A 9,661-nucleotide genomic window follows, 5' to 3' on the forward strand; every position below is an offset into this window, starting at 1 on the left:
GAAAAATTATAATATAATTGTTCTTACCGAAAATCTGCTGTAGAGCTGATCCGCCGGGTAAGATCGGCGAGCCTCCTTCACTGGTACGCTGGTGCCCCAAGATGGGGGTGGTACCTGCAAAAGAGACTCCGATGCTAAAGTTAGTGTTTGTGGGAGTATGAGTCTCGTATAAATAATGCACATACCTTTGTGTGAATTAGGGTTGTCTTGGGCCTTGGGCCTGAGATAAGACATGATATGATAAGATATCATATGATATGATATGATAAGATATCATATGATATGATATGATACGATATGATATGATATAATTGGAGGGCGGTTCTGATCTGGGACGAGATCCCCGGGTTCGGGAATTGTTTACGGTGGAATTAACCATCAAATCCTGGGTTCTTTTTATTTAGACTAGCACACGAACGTATTTCAATTTAGGTGCTTTACTGTGTTATCGTGTTACCGAGAATGGAGAGTAGGATGAAAAAGTCTTAGCAACTACTTGTTTCGAAATGTCCTTCGATTAAAACAAACAAGCAATGTTCCCGCATGCAAATAACAATATGAATAGAATGAACAATGTATACATTCGCAATACAAATCATGTTCAAATTACATAATGTTCAAGCATTACAAGATTAAAGTCTATAACTACGTAATTAAAGGGAGAGAAGAGAAAAGAAAGACTACACTAATCCTACTCCTAAAAAGAGAAAAGACAAGTGGCCGAGAAGTAATCATACCCAAAGAAGATTCCTTGCATGGAAGCCATATGTGCAGGCAGAGAATGCTTCAGAATTTGGTTAGAGTATGAGTTTTCCGACCTTTGTAAAGGTACGTAATCCTTGTATTTATAGAACAATCAAGAGTGGTTACTTTTGTGCATGTACGCCTCTAACTCATAACCGCTATCCATTATGCTTGCTACGTGGTCATGAATTGTAACTTCCTTTAACCGCTCTTCCCACGTGTCTTTTGTTTCTTCGATTGAATTTTTGGTAACCGCTCTGGCTTAATTACCTACTGGTTCTGGGAGAGTCTCAACACTTCAATTATTCTCGAGTAATCCTTCTTTCTTGTTCGACTCTATCTCGAGCACACCCACGTGGGGTTTGTCAGGTTCTCCGCATGTGTTAACTTGACCTTTATTTTTCGGGCAGCGCTATCAATCCAACGTTTCGAGTCCCATAATGTCGAGTGGATCCAACAAGTGCCCCCCTAGGAATTCGATCTTGATATATATGCTGATATAGAGAAAGTCGAATTCCTACGGATGTTTACTTAAAGCACGCATTTTTTCGATGATACCCTAGTCTGACTCATATCTGGATTCGCATTTAATGTATATGACCATTGTCGCACTGATCTTGATGGCAGAGACGGCGCGTGTTTTCTGTTTTTTACTGTTACCAAAAATATTTAGGCGGCTGTTACAATCATTAAATTATATTTGAATTTACTCAGAAAAGCCCATTTCATTTGTGACCCTTTAACTTGTTATCTTTTACCCTAGGGTTAAAATCACCTTCACCGTTTGTTTCCTTCGCGCTCAAGTTTCCTTTGCTTTCAGAATCTTCTTCTCCGGCGAACCTTGCACACCCACATTCTTTCTTTCTTCCAAGTTCCTTATTTCCTTGGTTCCAATGGCCTCTTCTGCTGCCTCCAGCTCTGCTGCTGTGGTCTCTACAACTTCTCCTGCTGCTACCTCTACCTCAACTCCTGTTCTGACCACAACCACTGCATCCACCATGGCCACTGCTACTCCTACTCAGGGCACTCCTTTGTTCATTACCAATGCTCAAGTCTGTAAGGTTCAAGAGGGCGATGATACCTTCGTTCCTATTCCCGGCATGGAAGAGGCCAGTTTAAAGATATATCAATCTCAGGTACTTCTTCCTTTCTCCCTAGAGAATGATTCTATCCATGCTTTTCTTGGTCCTTTTGCTGGTCAAAACAACAAGAAGTTTAGTAATACCCTTCTTCCTGAGGATACCACCACCATCCCTTTCATTTACTCACCCAAGATAGATTTAAATCTCTTTGCCGATACCACCAAAATTTTCAGAGCTTTTCCCCCTGTTAAAGAAAGACATTTATCTTGGCTAACCCGTATAGAAGCCTCTATGTCTTCTGAATGGAAAGAGATAGGTATTTTTGAATTTATCCAGCTAGCCAAATTTGACCTTCACCTTTTCGACCCTCAAATGCTCCTCTCTGCTATTTTCTTTTGGAATAGAGAAACTAGGGCTTTCGAGTTTCCTTGTGGTTTTGTTTGCCCCACTTTGCTCGACATTGCGGCTATAACAGGGTTACTGCCTCTTGGGGAGAGGTTTCATCCTAATGCCTTTGAGGAGGAAATCTCGATTAAGGATATTTCGATCACCTGGGATAAAAAAACCTATCTGGCTTTCATTACTGCCCATATGGGACAACCTGGTACCCCTGTTTCCTCTTCAGAACACATTGCATTTCTGATGTATTGGTTATCGGCCTGTGTTTTCTGTACTCCTTCCCTCCAAGTCCCAAAATATTACTATGTTCTGGCTCAGGCTCTTCATCTAAAGAAACACATATGTTTGAGCAAGTTGCTTCTAGCTTCTCTATACACATGCCTCGACGAAGCTTCTGAGAGTCTTTCTCGAGAGTCAGGGCCTCGAAATCTTTCCGGTCCACTATGGCTGCTCCAACTATGGCTCAACGCCATTCTCGAGAAAAGGCTCCATTTACCTTCAACTCCCATTTCACTGTGTGAACTCGAAGGAGCTCGTTTGACTACCCTTACCCCACGGAAACGTCTAGTAGATAATTTTGAAAAATATATTAGAACGTTTCTTAGTTTCACTGAGTTCACCGAGGATTTAGCCCCTTTTCTTCGACAAAATTTAATAGGTTCAGTCTGGCTACGTCAAAATAATCAGGTTGGGAGCATCAATCCTTCTTCGACTGACATCTGGTTCGGGTTCTTATCGTGGGACGTCATTTTCTCAGGCATGAGGCAAAAAGATGTTAGACTCTACCCTTATCAGCGTCAACTCTTTGCTCGACAATTTGGTCTCTGCCAAATGAAACCCCTACCTCTTCGACGTAAGGAAAGTATTGATGCAGATATTTGTGTCGAAGAGGGCAATTATGAGGAAGTCACTAACTTCATTCTTCGACCAGAGAAAAAACTTAAGCTTACGCCTTCCAACTTTTCCCCTTCATTTTTGGTTTCAACATGCTACCTTCGATGGTGGTGTTATTATATTGTAGATAAGCTCATCAATTTTGATGGCTTTTTGAAGAAGCTGATAAACTCTCCTCTCTCTTGTTCGCAGGGTCCCAAGCAATCAGGTACTTTCAAGAATCAAACTATAATTTATCAATTTGAACAATTTTTTAAAGTTTGTTATCGACCTGACAACATGTTCCGGACCATCTTCGATGCCTCTGTCTCTCTGTCGAAAATGGTACATAGGAACATTCGCTCGAAAAAGGTAATTAATCCTCGAGGAAAAACTGATTTCGAAAAATTTTGCCCTAAAAGTATACCACCTTTGCCCAATGCTCTTTTTGGTTTAGCCAAGTATTTATCTTACCCTCCTTGGGTAAAAACACTCGACCCGCTTTACCCTGAGCATAAAGCAATCCCGATAAAGGATCGAGTTACTTATGCGAGATGTTCCCTGTACGATTTTCCTCGAAGAAGATGGTGGCCACTATGTTGGGTCGATAACACTAAGTTTCCCCCCGGTAAACAACTATAACCAAGATCCTTTCTCACATCTTTGTGTGTACTTATCTCATCCTTCTGCGTTGTTATCCAGCTGCTATTCCTCAACGCGTTCCCCAACACGCTGATCAGATTCCTAATTGGGAAAGCGATGATGACAAAGGTGTGCAAGGGGCAAAAGGTCGAAAAAGAAAGATTGCTTCTGATAAGGTTACTCTTCGTTCTAAGGTAAAGAGTTTTTTACTCACCCCCTCTTTGGGCTTCTTCGATTATTCTTCATTCATTTTATCTTCTACTTTTCATGTTTCAGAATATCGAAATCCCTAAGAAGCAAAAAGTCGAGTCAAGTAGTATCAAGACAGTAAGAGAGTTCTTTTACCTTAAATTTTCTTATCCTTTTAAATCCTACTCATCTTGTTTCTTTACTTTCAGGTTTCGACTACGAAGAAGCAGGATAAAGGAAAGGGAAAGTTAGTAGTTTCTCTTCCTAAGAAAACTCAGAAACCTCCTACTGAGAAACTTCTTCAAGATGCGATGAAATCAGTACCCAAGGTATTCTGACCAATAATTCATTTTCAACTGGATTTTATTAACTCTTTCTAACATTGTTCACTCATCATAGGGTATTGATATTATTGATGTTGATTCCTCTCGAGACATGTCGAGAGATATTCCTCTTGCCACTGAGACGTCCCCACAGGTTCACTTTTGTTCCTTTCTCTTTCATTACCTGGCTCGAGGTCTATTTTAATAACACCAAATGTTTATCTTTTCTTTTGTTTATAGTTGGTCATGTCTCAATTGAATGTACCGAGATGGCCTCGATAATGGCCTCCATTCAAATTCCTCCTCAAATCGAAGAAGATAAGGTTCCTCAATCGGAACCAGCTGTCAATGAAGAGAATTTGCAACAAGACTCTGCTCAAGGTGAACCCTCTTTTGAGCTACGACCTCCCTTGAGTCCGAACAAGGGTATTTCTTTCGACTTTACAACTTTATTATCTTAATTCTTTAATGACACCTTCTGATGTATTTTCCTTTTATACAGGTTCGACTGAATCGCCTCGACCCTTCACAACTTCCCCTTCAGCCCAAGGCGGGGTTACTTCTTCTGTCCACGGTCTTTCGTCAATTCCTTCTCCGGACCTGGACTTAATGAGCTTTTTCGACGACGAAGATGAAGATATTAACAGTATCTTCGAAGTTTTAGATAATTGGACAAGTGGTCCTTCTGGGTCGGAGAAGGAGAAGGATAAAACCGTGGAGCCAGTTTCTGAGGTTCCTTCATATCAACCTTTGCTTGATTCCTTTCGAGCAAAGGCATATGTTGATGATCTTGATCAGGCTTTTCTTATTCCTGAATTCAAGACAGAAGTTGAACAAATGATGGACGATCTCTTATCCTACCTGAGCCTTCCTCCTGAGGTCCATTCTGAGTTACAAGAGTTTGTCAAACCTTTTAGCCTCGCATGGGACCTTCGATCTCAATGGTCTACTTCCTTTCAAGAGGTGACCCATGTCGAGGTTGAAAGCGAAGAAGACCGTGCTAAACTCGAAAAGCTCCGAACTGACTTGCTTAAGATCAAGGACTCAACAGCGGAAATGGTGTCTTCTCTGCAGAAATTACATCAAGAAGAAAAGGACATAGAGGCAACCATCAAATCTCTCCAACATGAGTTAGAGAGAGCTCGCTCGCAGAAAAATGCTATTAAGCTTCAAAGTCAAGAGATCAAGCAGCGTCAAACGGGTCTCAAGGAGGAAGGCAAGGTCATCTCTTCTCGACTTGCGAAGACCTTAGAGCAGAAGAAACATTTGGAAGCTCAATGTTCCTCTCGAAGGACGCGTTTAGATGAGGCTTACAATGCTTTTAAAGATTTTAAGTCCAAATATTGTAATAAGTAGGCTTTTATTTTCAGACTTCTTGTATGATGTACAATGGATCATTCTTCTCTTTGATGAAAGTATTTCAAATATTTCCCATTTATTACCTTACTTATGTTCGAATTCATCTCTTTAATCACGTAGGCATTTTTCGTGTATACTTGTTCTACTACAAAGGGGCCTTCCCAATTATAAGACCATTTTCCTAAGTATCGAGACTTCTGTTCTATGGGAAGTATCACCTTTAAAACTAAATCCCCTACTCGAAATTGTTGTACTTTGATTTTCTTGTTATATGATTTTTCAATTTTTTCTTTCTGTTGAACAAGATTCTGTAAGGCCATTAACCTTTCTTCTTCTAAAGGAATCAACTCATCATACATTAAATTCCAATAATCTTCAACAGGTAATTCGTTTTGTTTTTGTATGTGAATTGATTGTAAATTAATATCAACAGGAAGAATAGCCTCATGTCCATATACCAACTTATACGGAGTAGTTTTCGTGGCATCTCGAGGTGAATTCCTGTAAGCCCATAGTATTTGAACCAGCGTTTCGTGCCAGCTTCGAGGTTTATTGGAAATATGCTTTTTGATTAAACCAATCACTACTTTGTTCGCAGCCTCTACTTGACCATTTGCTTGTGCATAATATGGTGTAGTGGCTATTAGCTTGATTCCTCTCGATTCTGCGTATTGAGCAAATTTTCGACCTGTAAAGACTGTGCCTTGATCTGTAGTAATTGTTTGGGGAATCCCAAATCTTGTAATGATGTGATCTTCGACAAAATCAATTATGTCTTTTTGCTCGACTTCTTTTAAAGGAATAGCCTCTACCCATTTTGTGAAGTAGTCTATGGCGACTAGTATATACTTGTGGTTCTTCGAGGAAGGTGGGTGTATTTGGCCAATCAAATCCATTGCCCACCCTCGAAATGGCCAAGGCTTGATAATCGAGTGCAACTCACTGGCCGGCACTCTTTGTATCAGTCCATGTTTCTGACACTCTTCACAACTTCTTGCGAATTCGATACAGTCCTTGATCATAGTTGGCCAATACAAACCTTTTCTTGATAATGCCCACTTCATTTTCTTTCCAGCTTGATGTGCTTCACAAATACCTTCGTGTATCTCCGCCATTGCTATGTAGCTCTCATCTTTCCCCAAACATTTGAATAAAACTCCGTCGAAACCCTTTTTTATACAATTCATTATTCAGTAAAAGATAACTAAGGGCTTGGAGTTTAATCTTCCTTTCTACCTTTAGGTTGGGATTTCGCAAGTATTCGATCAATTCGCTTCTCCAATCTTGCTGACTTACTGAACTAACATTCATAATTTCTCGGTGCTCCACCAATTCATTTTTTGTGTGGATTAAATACTCGAGACATTCTTCACTTACTTTATACCCTGAGGCTGTTTGAGCCAACTTATTTGCAATGATATTTGAGCCTCGAGGAATATGTTGTAATTCGACTTCATCAAAAGTGTTAAGTAATTGCACGACTCGAGCCTTTAATTCAATTAACCTCTCATTTAAGCACTTATATTCTTGTGTTAATTGTTTGACAACTAATTGTGAATCCCCTCGAATCAATACATTTCGAGCACCCAACTCCATTAATATTTCGAGTCCAGCTATCAACGCTTGATACTCAGTTTCGTTGTTCGAATACTTTTTGTTCATTTTAAGTGACACTTTTGTCGGCAATCCCTGAGGGTTTAGGATTAAAAGACCTATTCCAGAGCCTGACTCATGTTTCGATCCGTCAAAATATAATTGCCATGGTTTCGTGGTTAAGTATAAAATCTCTTTTGACTCATTCGAGTGATCAGCGAGAAAATCTGCGAGTACTTGACCTTTAACTGCTTTTAGTGGTTCAAAAGTAAGTGAATATTCAGTTAATGCAAGTGCTCATTTACCAACTCGAGAATGTAAAACAGGTTTACACAACATATACTTAATCACATTACTTCGACAAAATATTACAACATCACGAGTCCTAATGTAATACTTCAACTTTGTACAAGCAACATATAAACTTAAACACAATTTCTCTAAAGGAGAATATCTAATTTCTGCTCCTACTAACATTCGACTTAGATAATAGATGACTCTCTCGATGCCATTTTCATCTTCTTGCGCCAGCATGCCCGCAATAGTCGAATCACTAGTTGAAATGTACAACTTCAGTTGCTTCCCTTCAGAGATTGGTGCGAGTACTGGAGGATGAGCCAAGTACTCTTTGATGTTATCGAATGCTTTCTGGTGATCTTTATCCCATCGAAATTCTTGTTCCTTTTTTAAACGTAAAAGAGGAGAAAAGATTTTAGTTTTACCAGACAAGTTCGATATGAATCTTCGCAAAAAGTTCACTTTACCTAGGAGAGATTGAAGTTCCTTTTTGTTCGATGGAGGTTTAGTCTCCATAATAGCCTTCGTTTTGTTTCGATCCACTTCAATTCCTTTCTGGTGTATGACAAACCCCAGAAACTCTCCTACTGTAACACCAAAAGCACATTTTAGTGGATTCATTTTCAAACCATGTTTTCTCATTCTCTCGAAAGATAATTTTAAATGGCTTAGATGATCCTCTTTTCGTTTCGACCCAACAATTATGTCATCAATATATACTTGTACAAACTTACCAATTAGATCATGAAATATTAAATTCATTGCCCTCTGATAAGTAGCACCAGCATTTTTTAATCCAAATGGCATCATCACCCATTCATAGACGCCTAAGGCACCTGGACATCGAAAAGCAGTTTTCGGCACATCGTTAGCTGCAATATAAATTTGGTTATACCCAGAATAACCATCAAGCAAACTCATAATTTCATTACCTGCAGCTGCGTCTATCATGTTTTCAGCAATAGGCATAGGATATTCATCCTTGGGCGTTGCTTTGTTGAGATCTCGAAAATCAATGCAGACTCTGAGTTTTCCATTCTTTTTAATCACAGGCACAATATTCGAGACCCACTCAACATATCTTGAAGTTCTAATAAACTTCGCTTTTAGCAGTCTTTCAATTTCTTCCTTAATTTTCTCGACTACTTCAAGGGCAAATCTTCGGAGATTTTGCTTAACAGGTCTCTTTCCAGGAACTGTGGGTAACCTATGTTCCACCAATTCTCGATCTAATCCTGGCATTTCCTCGTAATCCCATGCGAAGCAATCTTTATACTCATGTAAAACTCGAAGCAATTCCTCCTTTAGGTTTCCTTGCAAGAACTTGCTCACGTAGGTTACTCTTCTAGCCTCACCCGTTCCTAAGTTTACCTCCTCGAGTGGATCCTGAGATTCTAACTTATATTCCTCTTTCTCCGTTCTTTCGAATCCCAATGGTGAGTCGTCGAAGATACAATCCAACTTGGGATCTAGCTCTTGCTCTTGGTTTTCTGTTGTTTTTTTCGACCGCGTGGCCTTTTCCGTTTCCTCGATCTTCTTTTTTGCTCGAGACATCTTGGTCTCTTTGATTTCCTGTTTTTTGGTTTTCTTCGGCCCATGTGGCCGTACTATTTTTATCAACTTCCTTCAAAAATGCTTTTTCACTTTGAACTTCTTCGGCCATATTGGCCGTTCGATCGGCTACGTAAGCCGATATTCGAGCTAAAAAGCTCGAGTAAGGATCTTTATCCTTCATTCTTCAAGTGGAGCCGAATCCTTCTCGGCTCGAATCACAAAACCTCTCCTTACATCCCAGCAAAACGTCTTCTTGATGCCTTCTTCTTCATCCATCATTCTAGAATTGTAAGCATCGAAAGGTTTAGTTTTCGCAAACGCTGTAAGTTGTTGGTCAGCGAAATACATCCCAACTTCATAGGTTTTCTGATCAGCTTCAAGCATCTTTAACCCTTCATCATCATTCCAAAAAAAAATCTTTTGGTGTACAGTGGATGGAACAGCTCCTACTCCATGAATCCATTCTCGACCTAGCAGGACGTTAAAGTTTGCCTTAGATGGCGTTACTATGAACATTGTAGTCCTCCTCACACTTCCAATTTTTACGTCGAGCAGAATCATACCTTCAGGCTGAGAAGACTTTCCGGCATAATCCGAAATCATTAT

Source organism: Cajanus cajan, chromosome 6, assembly GCF_000230855.2.
Source record: "Cajanus cajan strain Asha chromosome 6, NIPB_CcT2T_4, whole genome shotgun sequence".
Lineage (NCBI taxonomy): Eukaryota > Viridiplantae > Streptophyta > Magnoliopsida > Fabales > Fabaceae > Cajanus > Cajanus cajan.